Genomic DNA, 10,134 nt, shown 5'->3' on the forward strand with positions numbered 1-10,134 from the left:
ACTAATAAAGGAACTCAGCAAAGTTGCAAGATACAAAATCAACATGCAAGAAACAGTTGCTTTTCTATACATTAATAATGAACAACTGAAAAAAAATAAAAAACAATTTCATTTATAATAGCATCCAAAAAATAAACTACTTAAAAACAGATGTAACCAAGGAGGCAAAACACTTGTACATTAAAAGCTACTAAACATTGCTGAAAAAATTAAAGGAGACACAAATAAATGGAAAGGTATCCTGTGTTCAAGGATTGGAAGACTTAATATTGTTAAGGTGTCAACACCAGTTAAAGCAATCTACAGATTCAGTGCAATCCCTATCAAAATTTCAATGGAATTTTTGGCAGAAATACAAAAATCTATTTGAAAACTCATGGAATCTTAAGGGATCCCAAATAGTGAAAACAATCTCAAAAAAGAAATATAAATTTGGAGGTCTCACAGTTCCTGATTTTGAGACTTATTACAAAGTGACAGTTATTAAAACAGTGTGGTAATGATTTAAACATAGACATATAAATCAATTGAATAGAAGATGAGCCCCCAGATAAATCCTCACATATATGATAATTTGATGTTTGATGAGGATATCAAGATCATTTAATAGAACAAGAACAGTCTCTTCAAAAAATGGTTCTGGAAAATGAAATATCCGTGTGCCAAAGAATAAAGTTGGATTCTTACCTTACATTGTATACAAAAAATAACCCAAAATTGATCAAAAACCTAAATGTAAGACCTGAAACTATAAAACTTCTGGAAGAAAACATGGAGGAAATGCTTTATAACATTAGATTTGGCAATGACTTCTTGAATCTGACACCAAGGCCCAGGCAACAAAAGCAAAACTAGATAAGTGGGACTACAGCAAATTAAAAAATCTGCTGTGCATCAAAGGACATAATCAACAGAATGAAAAGGCAACTGAAGGAAGGAGAGAAAATATTTGGAAACCACATGCCTGATAAGGGGATAACATCCAGAATATATTAAAAAATATGTATGTGGTTTAACTGGATTGAAATATACAAAGTATTGACCATAGTTGTATCTGTGAGGGAGTTGCTAAAAGAGATTATCATTTGAGTCAGCGAGCTGGGGAAGACAGATCTACCCTTAATCTGGTGGGCACTATATAATCAGCTGCTAGTGAATATAAAGCAGGCAGAAAAATGTGAAAAGGAGAGACTGGCCTAGCTCCCGGCCTGTATCTTTTTCCCATGATGGGTAGTTCCTGCCCTTGAACTTTGAACACTAAGTTCTTCAGTTTTGGGACCCAGACTGGCTCTCCTTGCTTCTCAGCTTGCAGACAGCTTATCGTGGGACCTTGTGATCATGTAAGTTAGTACTTAATAAATTTCCATATATATAGGACATATATATATGTCCTATTAGTTCTGTCCCTCTAGAGAACCCTGACAAATATAGATTTCGGTACCAGGAGTGGTTTTAGAGGAACAGAATATTAAGGATAGAGTTCTTTTGTTGGTTTTGGGGTTTCTGGAGTTGGCTGCTTAATAAGATTAGACCCCAAAATGCTAAGGACTCTACTTTTAGTAGTATAGAGAACACTGATAGTCCTTGATGTGAACTATTTGGAGAGTTATGCAAAATAAATGCATTTGACACTCCTGAGTCACCACTTGTGAGAGACAAGGAGTTTAGTGACATTATACATATTACCTTTGACCATATGTGGAGAACCAAGGAATATGATGAAGCTGGTTGGTTGCTCCTAAGTTCAGTGGACAAAGTGATGAAAGAAAATGATAAACTCAGGGATTCTGTCCCCTGGCATCAGAAGCAGATACTGAGCCTCAAATCTGCTAAGATTGCCCTGAGTGAGTCTTATCTCCTCTAGAGAAAAAGCTAAAATTGTGAAAAAACAGACACAAGTTCTTATCAAGGAAGTGGCTGACCTGCAATGAAAGATGCATGCACAGCCTCACCAGGTGTCTACTGTTAAAGCGAGGGCATTGATTGGAAAAGAATGGGACCCTGCAACTTGGAATGGGGACATGTGGGAGGACACTAATGAAGCTGGGGGCATTGAGTTTGTAAACCCTGATGAACCTTTTTTACCAGAAGGAGTAGCTTCCCCATCCCCAGTAGTGGCCACATCCCCTCCCTGACCCATGCTGCCATCAGCCTTTCCACCTTTGTCTGAGGAGATAAACCCCGTGTTGCCTGAAGCAATGGTCATGCACTCCCCTGAGGCAGCTGCCAGGCTAAGTAACGTTGATTCTCCTCAGGAGCCACCTTCAACACCCATGTTTGCTTCTAGACCTATAACTAGACTAAAGTCCTAGTGGGCCCCTGGAATTGAGGTTGAGAGTGTGACCCATGAGGAGGTGTGCTACACTCAAAGAGAACTGTTTGAGTTCTCTAATTTATATAAACAGAAATCTGGAGAACAGGCATGGGAACGGATACTAAGTGTATGGGATAATGGTGGAAGGAACATAGAATTGGATCAGGCTGAATTTGTTGATTTGAGCCAACTAAGTAGGGACTTTGCTCTTAATGTTGTAGCTAGGGAAGTTAAAAAATGTTTAATGGTTTATTTGCTTGGTTAGGTGAAAAATGGATTAAAAGATGGCCCACTGTGAGTGAACTAGAAATGCCTGATCTCCCTTGGTTTGAGGTAGAGAAAGGGATCCAAAGGCTTAGTGAGATTGGGACAGCGGAATGGATTAGTCACTTTAGACCTACACATCCCAGCTGGGAGGGTCCAGAAGATACATGCTTGACCAATGTCTTGCAAAAGAGATTTGTGAGGGCAGTACCTGCGTCTCTGAAGAGCCCTATAATTGCTCTCCTCTGTACATCAGATCTAAAGGTGGAACCGTAGTCACTCAACAACAAAATTTAAATACAATGGGAATAATTAGATCCCAAGGTGGCAGGAGCCAAGTGGTGGAACTCAATCATCAAAGGCAATGTGAGCATAGCTACCATAATGGACAGCAGATGCAAAGCCACAATCAGAATAGTCTGACTCTTGTAGATCTCTGGCATTGGCTAATTAATCATGGTGTTCCTAGAAGTGAAATTGATAGGAAGCCTACTGCATTCTTAATTTATACAAGCAGAAAACTTCTAGGTCGAACGACAAAAGACTAATTTGATTTATAAAAACAGAGAATCATAGCCCCTCAATCAATTTCCAGAATTGAACCAGTTTCCAGACCCAGAATCCCCTGAATGAAGGGGAGGCTGGGCCCCCATGAAGAAGAACCCAACTACATTACCAACAATTTATGCAATGAATCTTTCTCCCATCCTTCCCCAAGGATACCTCTGGCCTTTTACCAGGATAACTGTGCATTGGGGAAAGGGAAATGATCAGACATTTTAGGGACTACTGGACACTGCCTGTGAGTTGTTGTTGATTCCAGGGGACCCCAAACATCATTGTGGTCCTCCAGTTAAAGTAGAGGCTTATGGAGGTCAGGTAATTAATAGTGTTTTAGCTCAGGTTAGACTTACAGTGGGTCCAGTGGGTCCCCAGACGACTCATCCTGTGGTCATTTCCCCAGTGCCAGAATGCATAATTGGCATAGACATACTTAGCAGCTGGAAGAACTCCCACATTGGCTCCCTGACTGGTAGGGTGAGTGCTATCATGGTGGGAAAGGCCAAATGAAAGCCATTAGAGATGTCTCTACCTAGAAAAATTGTAAGTCAAAAACAATATCACATCCCTGGAGAGACTGCAGAGATTAGTGCCACCATTAAGGACTTGAAAGATGCAGGGGTGGTGATTTCTACCACATCCTCATTCAACTCTCCCATTTGGCCTATGCAGAAGACAGATGGACCTTGGAGAATGACAGTGGATTATCGTAAGCTTAAGAGAGTGGTGACTCCAATTGCAGTTGCTGTACCAGATGTGGCTTAATTGCTTGAGCAAATTAACACATCTCCTGGTACCTGGTATGCAGCCATTGACTTGGCAAATGCCTTTTTTCTCCATTCCTGTCCATAATGCCCACCAGAAGTGTTTTGCCTTCAGCTGTCAAAGCCAGCAATATACCTTTACTGTCCTACCTCAGGGGCATATCAACTCTCTAGCTTTGTGTTATAATCTTATTCGGAGAGACCTTCATCAATTTTCACTTCTGCAATATATCACACCGGCCCGTTATATTGATGATATTATGCTGATTGGATACAGCAAGCAAGAAGTAGAAAACATGCTGGACTTATTGATGAGACTGTTGCATGCCAGAAGATAGGAAATAAATCTGACAAAATTCAAGCAGCTTCTACCTCAGAAAAATTTCTAGGGGCCCAGGGGTGTTTGACCTGTCGAGATATTTCTTCTAAGGTGAAGAATAAGTTGCTGCATTTGGCCTCTCCTACAACCAAGAAAGAGGCACAATGCCTAGTGGGCCTATCTGGATTTTGGAGGCAACACATTCCTCATTTGGCTGTATTACTTTGGCCTACTTATCGAATAACCTGAAAGGCTGCCAGTTTTGAGTGGGGTCCAGAACAGGAGAAGGTGCTGCAGCAGGTTCAGGTTGCTATGCAAGCTGCTCTGCCACTTGGGCCATATAACCCAGCAGATCCAATGGTGCTTGAGGTGTCAGTGGCAGATAGGGATGCAGTTTTGAGCCTTTGGCAGGCCCCCATAGGTGACTCACAGAGGAGGCCTCTAGGATTCTGGAGCAAGGCCCTGCCATCTTCTGCAGGTAACTACTCTTCTTTTGAGAGACAAGTCTTGGCCTGTTACTTGGCTTTGGTAGAAACTGAACATTTGACTATGGGTTATCAAGTCACCACGCAACCTGGACTTCCTATCATAAACTGGGCACTTTATGACCCATCTGTGAGTCATGCACAGCAGCATCCCATCATCAAATTGAAGTGGTATATAGGTGATTAGGCTCGAGCAGGTCCCGAAGGCGCAAGTAAGTTAAATGACGAAGTGATTCGAATGCCCATGCTCTCCAATTCCACCACTCTGCATTCTCTCCCACAGCCTGCACTGATAGCCTCATGGGGAGTTCCCTATTATCACTTGACAGAGGAAGAGAAGACTAGGGCTTGGTTCACAGATGGTTCTGCACAATATGCAGGCACCATCCAAAAGTGGACAGCTGCATCACTACAGCCCCTTTCTAGGACATCCCTGAAGGACAGTAGTAAGGGGAAATCTTCCCAGTGGGCAGAGCTGTGAGCAGTGCACCTGGTTGTGCACTCCACATGGAAGGAGAATCAGCCTCTTTGCCCAGCCACCCCTGTCATTGTCCAATAGTCCCAGGAACAAAGTGGCCATGGTGGCAGGGTCAGGCATGGACTCAGCAACATGGACTTCCACTCACCAAGGCTGACCTGGCTATGGCCACTGCTGAGTGCCCAAATTACCATCAGCAGAGACCAGTACTAAGCCCTCAATATGGCATGATTCCTCGGGGTGATCAGCCAGCTACCTCGTGGCAGATTGATTATATTGGACCTCTTCCATCATGGAAAGGGTAGATGTTTGTCCTCATTGGAATAGACACTTACTACAGATATGGGTTTGCCTATTCTGCACGCAATGCTTCTGCCAAGACTACCATCTGTGGACTCACGGAATGCATTATCCACCATCATGCTATTCCACACAGCATTGCCTCTGACCGAAACACTCACTTTACAGCTAAAGAAGTGTGGCAGTGGACTGATGCTCATGGAATTCACCGGTCTTACCATGCTCCCCATCATCTTGAAGCAGCTGAATTGATAGAACGGCCTTTGGAAGTCACAATTACAATGCCAACTAGGTGACAATACTTTGGAGGGCTGGGGAAAAGTTCTCCAGAAGGCCATGTATGCTCTGAATCAGCATCCAATATTTGGTATTCTTTCTCTCATAGCCAGAACTCACAGGTCCAGGAATCAAGGTGCGGAAGTGGTTGTGGCAACACTCACCATCACTCCTAGTGATCCATTAGGAAAATTTTGCTTCCTGTTTCTGCGACATTACATTCTACTGGTCTAGAGGTCTTAGTTCCAGAGGGAGGAATGCTTCCATTAAACTGGAAGATAAGATTGCCACCTGGACAGTTTGGGCTCCTCCTACCTTTAAGGCAACAGACTACGAAGAGAGTTGCACTGTTGGCTAAGGTGATGACCTGGACTATCAAGATGAAATCAGTCTACCACTCCACAATGGAGGTAAGAAATGCATGCAATACAGAAGATCCATTGGTGCGTCTCTTAGTATTACCATGCCCTGTGATTAAGGTCAATGGGAAACTACAACAGCCCAATCCAGGCAAGACTGCAAATGGCCCAGACCCCTCAGGAATGAAGGTTTCAGTCACTCCACCAGGAAAAAGTAAAACACAACCTCCTGAGGTGCTCGCTGAAGGCAAAGGGAATACAGAATGGGTAGTAGAATAAGGTAGTCATCAATACCCGCTATGACCATGTGACCAGCTGCAGAAACATAGACTGTAATTGTCATGAGTATTTCCTCTTTCTTCTGCTAAAAACATGTTTATGCATGTATACACTTGTACTGAGAAAATATCTTCATTGTATTTCCTTTTCCTTCATCATGTGACATGAGATTTACTGACTTCATATCAGCATTTAAGTATTATTAACATTATGTAATAGTATTTGAGTTGGGGATTGGTGTGTTTCCAGTTGTATGAAGGATAACTGTATTATGTTAGGCATAATTATGGCCTTATTGTCTTTATCAGAAGATTATATATTATCTCAGGTGTGTATGGGTTCAAGTTGACAATGGGTGGACTTATGATGGTTAATACTGAGTGTTAACTTTATTGGATTGAAGGATGCAAAGTATTGATCCTGGGTGTGCCTGTGAGGGTGTTGCCAAAAGAGATTAACATTTGAGTCAGTGGCCTGGGGAAGGCAGATCCACCCTTAATCTAGTGGGCATAATCTAATCAGCTGCCAGGAAATATAAAGCAGGCAGAAAAATGTGAAAAAGAGACACTGGTCTAGCCTCCCAGCCCACATCTTTCTCCCATGATGGATCCTTCCTGCCCTCAAACATTGGGCTTCAAATTATTCGGTTTTGGGACTTGGACTGGCTTTCTTTGCTCCTCAGCTTGTGGGCAGCTTATTGTGGGACCTTGTGATCATGTAAGTTAATACTTAATAAACTCTCTCTCTCTCTCTCTCTATATATATATATATATATATACACACATATACACACACATATATATACACACACATATATACACACACACATATATACTCACATACATATATATATCCTATTAGCTCTCTCTAGAGAACCCCAATGAACACACTCGACAACTCAACAAAATTCTAATAACTAAATTTAAAAATGGGCAAAGGACTTGAATACATTGCTCCAAAGATGATATACAAATTTACAACAAACATAAGATGCTCAACATCACTATTCAATAAAAAATGCCAATCAAAACCACAATGAAATATTACCTCATATCTGATAGGATGGCTACTATAAAAAATAACAGAAAATAACAAATGGTGACAATGACGTGGAGAGATTGGAACTTATATGCACTGTGATGGTTAATATTAGGTGTCAACTTAATTGAAGGATGACTGGATGGCTGGTGAAGTATTCTTTCTGGGGCGTGTCTGTGAGGGCATTGTCAAAGGAAATTAATATTTGAGTCAGTGGGCTGGGAGAGGAAGACCCACCCTCAATGTGGGTGGGGACCATACAATTGGCTACCACCACAGCTAGAACAAAGCAGGTGTAGGAAGGTGGGATAAGCTGGCTTGCTAAGTCTTCTGGCTTTCATCTTTCTCCCATGCTGGATGCTCCTTCTGTTCCCCCTGCCCTTGGACATTAGACTCCAGATTCTTTGGCCTTTGGACTCTTGGACTTACACCAGTGTTTTGCTGGGGGTTCCTGGGCTTTTGGCCACAGATTGAAGGCTGCATTGTCAGCTTCCCTGCTTTTGAGACTTTTGGACTCAGACTGAGCCTCTACTGGCTTCTTTCTTCCCCAGTCTGCAGATGGCCTATCATGGGACTTCACCCTGTGATTGTGTGAGCCAATTCTCCTTAATAAACTCCCTGTCATATATACATATATCCCATTTGTTCTTTCTCTCTGGAGATCCCTAATACATGCGCTGTTGGTGAAAATGTAAAATGTTACAGCCACTGTGAAAAACTATACATGTTTCCTTAAAAAGTTAAAAATATAACTACCATACAACTCAGGATGTCAAAGAGATATTTGCATGCCCATATTCGTAGCAGCATTATTTACAGTAGCCAAGAGGTAGAAGCAATCCAATGTCCATGGATTAATGGATAAACAAAATGTGGTCTATACATATAATGGAATATTATTCAGCCTTAGAAAAGGCCACATATCACATACTACAACATGAATAAACTTTGAAGACATTATGCTAAGTGAAATAAGTGTCAGTCACAGATATATGATTTCACTTACATGAGGTATCTAAAGTAATCCAATTTATAGAAACTGAAAGCAAAATAGTGGTTTCCAGGGGCCAGAGGGAGGGGGAAATAAAATGTTGCTTAATGGTTATAGAGTTTTAGTTTTGTAAGATGAAAAAGTTCTGGAGATCCATTGCATGACAATGTGAATGTACTTAATACTATTCAACGCTAAACTCAAACATTGTTAAGATGGTAAATTTTATGTTGTGTGTTCTTTACAATTAAAAAAATGAACACACTGATAATACATGCAACAACTTTGATAAATCTGAAAAAACATGGATCTATATCAAAAACATTACTTTGAATGAAAGAAGCCTTACATAAAATAATACGATTTTATGTGATTTCATTTATATAAAGTTCTAAAAAAGGCTAAAATACTCTATATTTAAAAAAATGATGGAGTTCAGGACACATTACCCAAAATATGGCACATTGAGTATTTTAAGCTGGAAGAAATTAAAAAAAAAATAGAAGCAGAAAGGTCTGACCTTCCCCTACCTCCTCTCTCCTAAAGTGGGCCATTGAAACTAGAATTCCCCTCATCCCCTTATTTCTGAAGTCGGCCATACAACCCAGCTAACCTTCCCCTGAAATAGGTTATAAGACTCTCATTCCAGATGGGTCCTCTCTACACCCACAGGAAAGGAATGAAGACAGAGACAGATAATAATCTGATAAAACAGGCCTTCCTAAGTCCCTCCTCAGCCCAGCTTATTACCATTAGATCATATCCTTTTGTCCTCCAATCATATTTCTACATGACTGTCCCTAAAAATACTCAGATTCCCTGTTTCTTTGGGTCTTAATTTCTGAAGGCTCCTGTGTCACATAAAACTAATGTCAAATAAATTTGTATCTTTTTCTCTTACTGTCTTTTGCTATAGAGATCTCAGCCGTGAACCTTGTGATGGGTGAGGAAAATATATTACTTTTTCTCCCCTACAAATATTAGATGATATTTGATATTAGGGGATGGAAGTTTAGGGTTATGGAAAGGGATTGGCTGGGAAGTACCTTAAGGAACTTTATGGGGTAGTGTTCTAGATCTTGATAGCGCTTGGATTCCATAGGTATTACATTGTGTCAAAAGTCCTCAAGCATTATACTTAAGGTGTGTGTGTGCATGTAACTATTCACATTTTACCTCATAAAAGAAAACATAAACAAATATTAAACTTTATTTAATAATATGTATTTGTCAGAGTAAAGTATACTGATAGTTGCAACTTATTTTAAAATGCATTTAAAATAAGATAGATTTAGTGGCTGGATAGAGAAATAGATAAATGCTTAGATAATAAAGTGAGCATAGCAAAATATTAACTGGAGAGTATAGTGGTCAGCATATAGATGCTTATTTTATAATTCTTTGATTTTTTTCTATGTTTGAGCATTTTCTTAATGAAATGTCAGAAAAATATGGTAATTTCAGCTAAGTTCAACTGTACCCTGAGAGCCCACCTATAGACCCCTACTGAACCATCCACAGATTCCTACCATAGTACTTACCTAATTGTATAGCTTTTAGTTGTTTTATTTTGCTACTTCCTCCACCCTACTAGAAGTCTATGGAGGACTGATACTGTGTCTTATCTTTGTATTCTTGATGTCTAGCATCATATTTGAAAATTGTATTAAATAAATCCTCAGTATTGTGATCAGTAAATTACTATA

Source organism: Pongo abelii, chromosome X, assembly GCF_028885655.2.
Source record: "Pongo abelii isolate AG06213 chromosome X, NHGRI_mPonAbe1-v2.0_pri, whole genome shotgun sequence".
Taxonomy (NCBI): domain Eukaryota; kingdom Metazoa; phylum Chordata; class Mammalia; order Primates; family Hominidae; genus Pongo; species Pongo abelii.